Raw genomic sequence first — 10,589 nt, forward strand, 5'->3', positions numbered from 1 at the left:
GCTCCTCTCCTCTCTTCATCTGTTCATTAAGGTCAACCTAATTTATTTTTTTTTATTTTTGTTTTTTTTTTTGGTGAGAGTGGGGAGATATGATGAGGAAGAAGTAGAGGCAGATGAACATAGCAAGATATGTAAGAGCATTTGGAGCTAATTAGGGGAGTGGGAGGTGAGAGAAGACAGATGAGAGAGGCAGACAGAAAGAAAGGCGGATAAGAGGGGGGAAATGGGGGGAAAGGGAGAGAGACAGACACCGGAAAAGAAAGAGTGGGCAGGTGAATTTGCTCAGTTAGCTCCCTGGTGTTTAATATCACTCTCCTACTCTTTTACTCCCCCCCTCTATCACCCTTCCTTGCTTCCTCCTCCCTGTCCATTTATCCTCCTCTCCCTTTAATATCTGCTCTTTCTTCCCACTTCCTCCTTCACCATCCCTCTGTTCCTCGTTTTCCCCCAGTCGACTGATTTTCAATGTTTCACACCTCTGCTATCAGAGGGGACTGGCCAGATGGATACAGGTGTGTGTGTGTGTGTGTGTGTGTATGTGTGTGTGTGTGAGGCAGGAAGTAGGCAGTACTGCAGAGGCAGAAGAGCATGACTAATCCTCAGGACACACATATGCACAGATTAACACACACAAAACACACGCACACACAATGAAGTTTGGCACTCGCCATTTTCCCCATGTTGTGCTGATCTGCCAGTGTACTTAGCTCTGGCCCAGGTAATTTTTCATTCAAATTGACCAGGTGCATAAAAATGGCAGCTTCTTGAAAAGGCAGTTCCAGTGCTCCCTGCTCATCCCTGTGATACAATTCCAGCATTTTGTCCAAATGTGCAAAACAGATGGCAATTTGAAATATTCCATTTTTTGACTTTTTATATCAGTTCAGTTCCCGATAACTACTTTGTCACTGTTCTGCCTGTTGCTGAGTCACGCTTTCTCTGATGATGCAAACTTAAACAAAATATTTGCTATATAGCTTACAGCATGTTATATATGTTGTAGTAGGAATAAAGCTGTAATTGAAAATAAAAGGATGTGTAAATAGTTCAGCTGCTATGTCATGGTGTAGGCAGTCAAGCCATGGAAGATGCTGTAAATATACAGCGCCATCTCACCCACCTACCTAAACACAGTACAAGGCTTTAAACTATGAAACTATACATGTGCGAGCTGGTTTTAAAGATTTATGTCTTGTAGAGGAGCTATGGGCTGAGAGCCACAGACAGGCTGGGAGAGTCAGCGAGTGCACAGAAGCAGACCACTGTTGATTTTTACCTTTTCTTGGGACTTACTGACAATAAGAGAAATATAGAATAATACAGAACTGCCCTACATCCCCAAATGATGCACAGTGAACAGTTATAAATAAATATGAAGGCTATTTACCTGCAATGTTTGCCTCCACAGAGTACATTATTTCTCCATAAGCACAGCGGTTAGAGATTGCTTTGCTTACACGTGGCCTCTGGCCAACAATCGACATTGTTGTTGTTTTTTATTTTTATATTTTAGGGCAAATATTTTTTTTAAATGAAAATTTAGTTGTTAGCACAAACTGTGTTGGGAAGGTTACTTTTGAAATGTAATAGGTTACAGATTACTAGGTACTTTGTTACAAAGTTACTTGCTGACCTGCACTGAAAATATACCAAAAGTAGGCATTCTGCAAGGTGAAAATAAATGTTATATTACAAGCTTTCTCTTTATAATCACCAACATTTTGTTACATATTTTCTTCACTAACTGTAATTGGTTACAGTTACGTTAATTTTGTCACACTAGAGTAGTTACATGTAGTTGGTTACGCCCCAACACTGAGCAGAAACACTGGTAATCTCTATACAATATGTAAACTACCCTTCCAGTTACATGTAATGACTAAGGATAAGGACACTGTGTCAGAACCGTGTAGTCACTTCCACTGACAAATCGGAATCTAAGGTGGTGACATCATATGGATTTTGGATTTATGGACATGGATGCAGTGATGTTAGAGATGGCATATGGAAGGGAATGCACTGAAATGAGTGACAAGCCTGGGGCTCCAGCTGACTGTGACATTTGGACATGTGGCTGCTAATATACCAGCTTAAGTCATTTATATAACATTACATGTGCCAGTAACATAAATGCATATTTACCAGCATGGTAATGGTTGTAGAGTTGAAAAAACAGTACCATTGTCTGACTATAGGACTCAGTGTAGCCCATTTCTTCTAGGTTTAGTTCGGTCTGGCTCGGTTCGGTGTAGTTCTGTTCATCAGTGTGAATCAGTGTTGTTGATGTTGCTATGCTCATCTAGTTGTGAAGTGTAGCAGAATCAATTACATGGCTAGATGCTTCCAATTAGACTAGGCTGATCAATGTCATCCAAGATCACTGCATAATCTCTCTCACACTATAACACACGCACACGCACACACACTGCATAGATGATTTGATAATTAAATCAATCTGAACAACTAGAGCTTCACTAATGAAGCAATGATCTCAGATGAAATTCATCTGAGATCACTGAGGGAAAGAAAACATGTGTGAATGAGACACTTTGTTGTTTTGACTTTAATCAGTAATTTAGATGTGAAAACACTTTTCTCAGTCCATGTCCAGTCTTAGAAGGGAACTGTGGGAGACTGGTTCCGAGGAAGTGACAAACGAGAGGCTGCAGAGAACAGCTGAGACAATGCAGCTGAAACAAAGACAGATGAAAGGTGGGAGATATTCTATTGACAGGTGCAATCTGGCTTTGCCTCTTTAATTTGGAACAACATGTTGATTCCACTGGACGAGGTAGATTTCTCAGAAGAGAACATGGGTCAGCATCTCTTTTGTGCGTTCCGTGCACCTGAGAAAACCTAATAAGTCCAAGCCACTCCTGAGACATAATTTCTTCTCATGTTGTCCAACCTAATTTCCTTGTTAAAGTTGATCAGAGTGACTGTTCAGCTTGTTCACCCACTCGCATTAGAGGCACTCTGATGAAAATGCCAGACATTTCTTATAACAGCTGGGACATCCCCGATGAGGTTGGCACAATTAAAGGCGAGCGTGTCAACATTTTCACAGCAGGAGGGAAACAATGCTCCTTAATGGCTCTGCTGACATACAGATTTATAAAACGTGTCATGGTTGGCCAAGTAAACCAAGTAAACTGTCATTTGGACAGGTCCATCTGAACTTGTGCTGCTACATCCTGGTTCAGTTTTGACCGACCATATTTAAAATATAAGGCCGGTCGATTTCTATGTTAGCAGTATTTTCAACACTCCCCATACAAAGACTAAAGCCAAGGGCTTAATTTGTGGCAGAACAAGCAGATCTGGATCCAGCACCTCTCAAATTGTGACAGGCACCTATTTTGACGGACCCTGCACCTAATTTACATATGAAAGAAACTGAATGTATGAATAATATATAAAATATTTAAAAAATCATTGTTGGTTTTAGTCTCTGTATGTGGAGTGTTTAAAACATTTTTAATATAAAAAATGACCAACCTTATCCTTTAATCCTTGCAAAGGAGCCCTAGCAACACATACTGTAGTAGCTGTGCAAACTATATGTGCAAGCAGCTTTCCAGTCTGACAGTGAAAAGTATGGGTGTAATCGCTTTTATTTTCACTTCCATGCAGATATGGACAGTAAAACTGGATTGAATTATTTGTTTAAAACCTCTATATCCAATCTTTTGCCCTAGTAATGCAGTGGTGAAACATATGTTTTGCTTGGGGCCCCTCTGTATGGGATTGTAATGACTAATGCCTTTTAGAGCCAATTTTAGAGCCAATTCAGTTTTGGGCTAATCAAATAAAACTGACTTGGCATGACTTACTTTTGAGCTGCAGAATTTTACCTTTGCATCTTTATGTGCTCTGATTTTAACAGTGACTGTTTAACTGAGCCAACAGCGATGAAGCCACTCTGCCCCCTGGCTCCGCTCCATCTCCTCAGGGTGCCTCCGGTGTATGTGTATGAGGTTGTGTTAATTGCTAATCATCAATGTGTGGGTTCGCTTTTTTGAACATGCTGCTTTATAATGACATGATCCATCACCCCAGCGATAAGATGATTAACGGCATGATTCATCACCATGGAGATACAATGGAAATAAAGCCATTAATTCTACTGATCAGATGACACAGGGGTGGCGATGGGGGTGAAAGAGCCAGACAGGCAGGGTGTAACACAGGAAATGTAAAGCGGGAAAATCTCTGAAAAATCTGATAAAGCATTTCATGGAGGAAAGAGAACAAAAAGGGTGGAGGAAAAAATGAAGAATACTGGAATAAGTGACACAATGACGATAGAAACTGAGATTGAGGATGTAATGAAATAAAACAAAGGGAGAGAAAGCAACAGAAGTCTGGAAGTTTCTAATTGGGGCTGTCAGTCTTTCTTCACTCAAGCTCAGGACAGGACATCATGTCAAGATCTTTTTTGCAGACATGAAAAGAAATTGAAAGAAGCCAGAATGGTGGAAATGTCAGACAAGCAAGCTGCTTATATCATGATGGCCTGCCTATTTAAATGTCTGTTGGGGCTTCTACTGGACAATTAAACAAAACAAAACAAAAACAAACTAGAAGCTGTCACCACAGGGAGAGATATCTCACCAGTGGGATTTTGTTTCCCCACATTTTTCTCATGTTCATTCACAGAGTTGGTACACCACAATTATGGGAGAAATCTCTGTATTTTTAAATTGATTCTTTATAGTTTGTATTATTAAAAAGGTTCTGTGAAAATATTCTCAGCCTCTTTTTGTGTGAAACAAGGTAACACGATTTGACATCTCAATATTTATTTAGTTGCCAGTAATTATTCTGGGACACAAAGAAACATTTTTTATTTAATTTAATTTTATTCTATTTTGTATTTGAATGAAACTTTACTGCACAAACATGCACAACCTGCATTTGAAAAACTGACACTGAATTCATAATAAGTGAATGCATTATGCTGTGTCTGAGACCTACTGTGTGCAGCTGTACTGTACACCAGCCCTCACCCGAGGAGTTTCATTAGTGCTGGGTTCAGTGGATAGATATTTTATAATATGGACTAAATACCCATGTTAGAAAACATCAAAGAGTTTCATCTGGGCTGGTGTAAATAGGGAATCACAGCTTTTCATTACTATCAGTTTTAGTGGGGTTTTACTGTTCAACCACAAATGATGCTGCCAAATGTCCTCATACAAGTGTATAAGTGTGTGTGTGTGTGTGTGTGTGTGTGTGTGTGTGTGTGTGTGTGTCCAGATCCCCTGCTAGGTGTGGAAACAACAGTGTACATTCATTTTGTGATTGATATGAAACCGGATTGTTCTGGTGTTTGCTCACAAGTGGCTGTGAAAGGACAAGGAACTTTGGGCTTTCTTGCTGCTCCTGTGTTCCTTTCTGCGTGCATGTGTGTGTGTGGGTGTGGGTGTGTGTGTGGGTGTGTGTTTGAGAGAAAGTGAAGGAGGAAGCAACAAAGCGATCTGAGAGTGATGTGTAACGTGTGACTGAATGTGTCAGGATGAAGTGTTCATGTCTGGCAGATCTCCTGCCTCCTGTGTTTATTTACACACATGTGCGTGCATGTGTTTTTGTATGACACCATGTGTACAGCATGTTTGTGTGTGTTGTCATCACACCTGCCCCTACATCTCCCACAAATGTATTTCAGGATGGAGGCTGGTTGTTTTCTCCTCCTGGACCTCAGAAACACACAGCGACTTTCCTGTCACACACGCACTTTGATCACTATACAACTATGTGTGTGTGTGTGTGTGTTGAGTTCTTCTGAGATGATGCAGTACTAGTTTTCATGGTCCAATAAACACTCATAGGGTGCTAAAGCTTTAGCAGGCATCTTTGTGATCTAATTAAACACTGACACACAGCGCTGAAACTGCCATCAGCCCTTTTTGTTACACAACGTTAAGTTAATCAAGAGGCTCATTTGGCAAATAATCAGTGTCTGCCTTTGAACACACTTTAAGCACAAGGGGGACTGCAAAAATAGGATCTATTTTATTCTTTGGCTTTTCCCTCTGTTATTCTCTAATGTCTCCTGTTATGTCACACCTCTCCTCTCATCTCCCCTCTCTTCTTTCCTTCTCTTTGGTTTCCTTTTTTCCCCATCTATTAATTTCCTTTCTTCTCATTAATTGCCACTTTTGCTCTCTTCTTTCCACTATTTTCCTTTCCTCTTCTTTCTTATCTTTTCCTTTTCTTTTATTATATTTTTTTCTACTCTAACTTCCTCGTTTCCCCTTTCCTTTCCATTGTTCTCCTCCTCATAACCAGTCTGTTTCTTGCTTCTTTCATTACTTCTCCTGTTTTCCTTCCCTGCTCTTTTTCTGTTTATTGCTTTCTTTCCTTTCCCTTCACTTGGCTCCTCATCAACCCTTTATTTTATTTTTTCTCCTCTATTTCCTTTTCTCTCCCTTTTCCTAACCTTTCCCCATCCTCTCTTCTTTCTTTTCTTTTACTCGATTCTCCGCATTATGTCTGCTATTGTTTCCTTGCACTACTATCTTAGGTTTGCTCCTCACTTATATAGTCTTCATCACCGCAGGCTCTAAGTGCTGGAACAGCTGGAGCACAGCAAATATTGCCAAGCACAAGAGAAACACTCTCATCAGGGCATTGCTGAGTGTGTACATGTGTGTGCTTGAGAGAGAGAGAGAGAGAGAGAGTGAAAGAAAAAGAGAACACATGAATGCAAGTCTGTGAATATCCTTACATCTCTCTGTGTGTGTTAGCTTGTGTGTGTTTGTGCACACTCATGTGCATATGCAGTTGTAAGCTTATCTGCATCTGTGTGTGCTGACCCACTTTGTCTGCCATGCAGCAGCAGCAGCTTGTGCAACAGAGCAGGATGTGCAGTTTTTAACAGCAACAGTCTCCGGTGCTCTGCACTAAACACATAAGAGTGTGTGTGTGTCTATGTGTGTGTGTGCGTGTGTGTGTGCAGCTAGGCTAATCAAGACCTCCAACACTACAGCAGTACACAACCCCGACTATATAAAACCAAAAATGTACGAAAAGATGTTTCAAATACATCTTTGGATCCACTTGAAGCTGCAGAAGCACAGCACTAGACAACACATTTAATGATAAACACTACAAATCAGGAAAAGATGTCATACTTTAAACAACAGTTAGAGTGAGTGAATGTAAACATAGTACAACAATAATTAGAATCTAATAAATTAGAATTAGAATCTAATAAATCAACCCTGGCTCCTGGAAATGTTTTTCTGCTTAAAATTACTGTAGCTTGTATAAGTCTGCTTGGATTTTAAAGTACAATTCAGTCCAAGTCTCTTGCCTCTCCCAGCTGCTGACCAGCTGTGGTACTGTAGCAGCTGCTGCATCGCAACACAGGAGAACTGTAGCCCAAGTTTGTACAGCACACACACACACACACACACACACAGAAAGAGTAGCTGCTACAGCTAGCAAGCTTGATAAACACCAATATATGACTTTGTGCAGTGATGTTATTTCTCTGCAGTGGCAGTAAACACAGCACACCAGCCTGCTGGTGCTGTATTCAGAGCCTAACAAGATATTTAGGGCTGACAAACAGTAGTGTTAACTTCAATGAGTAGCATGGCTACAGCTACGTACTGACAGTCCCTCACGGAGAAACACACACAGGAACCTCTCAGAGGAGAGCTGCAAGCTCAGCTACAACACAAGTACCCCCACAGAAACGCCCTCAAAAGGTCATAGTGACTGTGAAAGCTCCAGCAGACTCCCTGTCTTTCTAGCAGAGACACAAAGCTGAGCAGCGGTTAGTCAGTCAGCATCACGCATTATAACAAGGCCATGTCTCTTACAGCTGCTCTCTCTCCTCCTCTTTTGTTGCATTTTTAAACACACTAGGGCAGAGGCTTCTAGCAGAATTTGACTGCTTATACTAAATGTTTGTTGGATGTCACCAGTGTAGTAAACTTATCCAGGTACACACTGTGGGAAAACCATGTTCATTGGTTAGTGCTGCAGGCGCAGTCTCAGCATGTTGACGGCAGTCGCAGAAAAGCTGTGTTTGTTGTTCTTGTCAAACAAGAGAAAATATGTGAGGTAAACACAAAAAACCATGGGTTGAAGTGGCAGGTGTTAAAGCTTCAAAGTTACCTTCATCATTGTTGTTGAAGGTGTTTCTGAGGAGTCACATGAGCACAGCACAGCGCCACAAGCCTCGTGGCAGGCACAGTGAAGAGTCAATATCAGGGGAATAAAAATCCCTTGTGCCCTGTTTTGTATTGTAATTAAATTCATTTTAGTAATGACATGTACTTTATCAGTACCGTTAGTAAGTCAGCGGCTCAAGGTCATCTTGTGCCTGTCCTGGAGCACTAAAGTCACTGCACTGTCACAGATGTGTAAAAAAAAATGAAAAGAAACATTTATCTCATGATGTATTGTATTATATCATTACTTTGAGTTAGTGTCTCACAGTTTAACATTAGCTACCCTTTACTTTTACAGTTTTTGGCCTTTTCCAGGTGGAGGTCCAGTTTAATAGCTATTGATGAAGAGTTCAACATGTGCAGATCAATTCAGTATATTTAAAGGGTGCATTTTAAATTGTAATCGCCTTCTGGCCTACTACATGTATGTGCACTTTGCCTCTACTGAAGCATAATTATGAGCGTGTTAACAACTGATAACAGCCATTTAATGAGGCAATAACATTCATAGTGGCTACAACTCTAATGGTTCCCATGGTAACAGCAAGTGTGGTTTAATGTTACAGAAAACACTTGTTGAGCAGTTACTTTGTTAAAACTACCATGAGCAACTAGTGTATTTGTTTACACACAACTACACAAATGCACATGTTGTCTCACAGTTTCTGTAGCTCCCAGTTCTTTTATTTTATCACTCCTAACTTTTTAATGATGTGTTTTCCGTTTCCACTGGGAAATCGGTGTGAACAGCTATTGAAATTGAATTTCTTTACTTGTCTTCTCTCCTCTCTCACCAGATATATTCTATGATAGATTAAAGTAGAGGGGAACAACAGGCCAAATGGCTTTGTGTGTGAGAGACAGAGAGACAGCAAGAGGACCACGGAGATAAACCACTGTACCGCTCTCAGATGTTTCGCTTTCACATGCAAACAGACAGCCAAGATTAGCCTGAGGATAAACACAGCAATAAACAGAGAAGAGAGGAGGAAAAAGGAGGTGAGGAGAGGCCGGACCATCAGATACCCTGAGCTGTAATTTCATATCCTTACATCATTCATTTCTCCTGTCCAGGGAACTGTCTCTGTGTGGATTTCTGTGTTATTTTTTAGTCACATGTAAGCATATTCTTTCTTCATACACGTGCATACATGTGCACAACCGCTTTATGATTTCGTCTCACAGGTGTCAGTTTGTGCACACCTGTTTCTCCTACTCACACCATCTCTTTCTCCTCCTTTATTTTCTCTTCTAACACCCCATCATTATTTCCTGTTTGGTTTCTTTCCCCTCCCCGTCCCCTCCAACCATTCGTTCTGAAAAATGTAAAACACGGGTTTGTTATTTCTGTTGTGAGCAAAGAGTGTCGTATCTGTTGCAGGTGTTGCATATATGCGCTCAGCTAAATGTGTGTGTGTAAGTGATGGGAACATGAAGAAAGGTTCTACTTGGCAGATGCATCAAACAATGTAACAATATTTACTGTTTTTTATGTGTACTGCTTTTAAAAATCTATTTTTATCTTTTTTATTGATTCATTTCACTTTTATCCATTTGATTACAGCCCACAAATTAATTAATTCTACTGTATTTTCCCTCCAAAACACTGTGTATGTACATGTGAGGGAGGAAGGTTTTAACAGCCATTTAGTGGGTGGTTACACATTGAGAACTTCATTTTCACTTTCATTTTTATTTCCAAGTAAAATTAATTAATATGGTAAAATTAAACTGGGGATCTCAGTAATCAAACTGGTGACAGCTTTACAATAAAAATAATATTTAGCCTAGTAGCTACATTTCTAAAGAGCTGCTTTATTAATTGAAGTAAAAAGATTTCAGCAACCCACTGAATCACATGATCATATTTGTTTAATTTCCACTTTCTGTTTATTCTTCTATTCTTTCTCAGACATGCAGTATAACTGGGGAGCTCTAATGTTGTCTACAGGCTAATGGAGTTCATGTTATTATTTATCAGTGAAGAGGAGCGCTAACTGTGCATGACTAAAGGAATAACACCGCTTGATTAGAGGCTCCGGGCTAAACAGCTGTCTGAAAACATTCATTTAAATGAAAAACAATCAGCTACGTGCAGTATCTCTCCAGCTTCCATGCTTGTTTCACCCTGAATTGAACTTTCCAAGATGCTCTTGAGCCTAAATAAATGAGTAAAGAAATTTGGTTGTGCGCGAACCACAAAAACACACATACACACAAAATGTTAAAACTGGTCATTTTAAGTATATTGACAACAAAATACTGCTAATTTGAGAATATGTATATGGTAATATTTGTGAGCATTTGTTGTAGCTTCACAAGAGTTCATTAAGTTCCATTAATTAAACAATCAATTATCCCATCATCCCCTCCTGTATGTCATTACGGTCATTGCACGACACT

Source organism: Monopterus albus, unplaced genomic scaffold (genome assembly GCF_001952655.1).
Source record: "Monopterus albus unplaced genomic scaffold, M_albus_1.0 scaffold34.1, whole genome shotgun sequence".
In the NCBI taxonomy this organism is placed as follows: domain Eukaryota; kingdom Metazoa; phylum Chordata; class Actinopteri; order Synbranchiformes; family Synbranchidae; genus Monopterus; species Monopterus albus.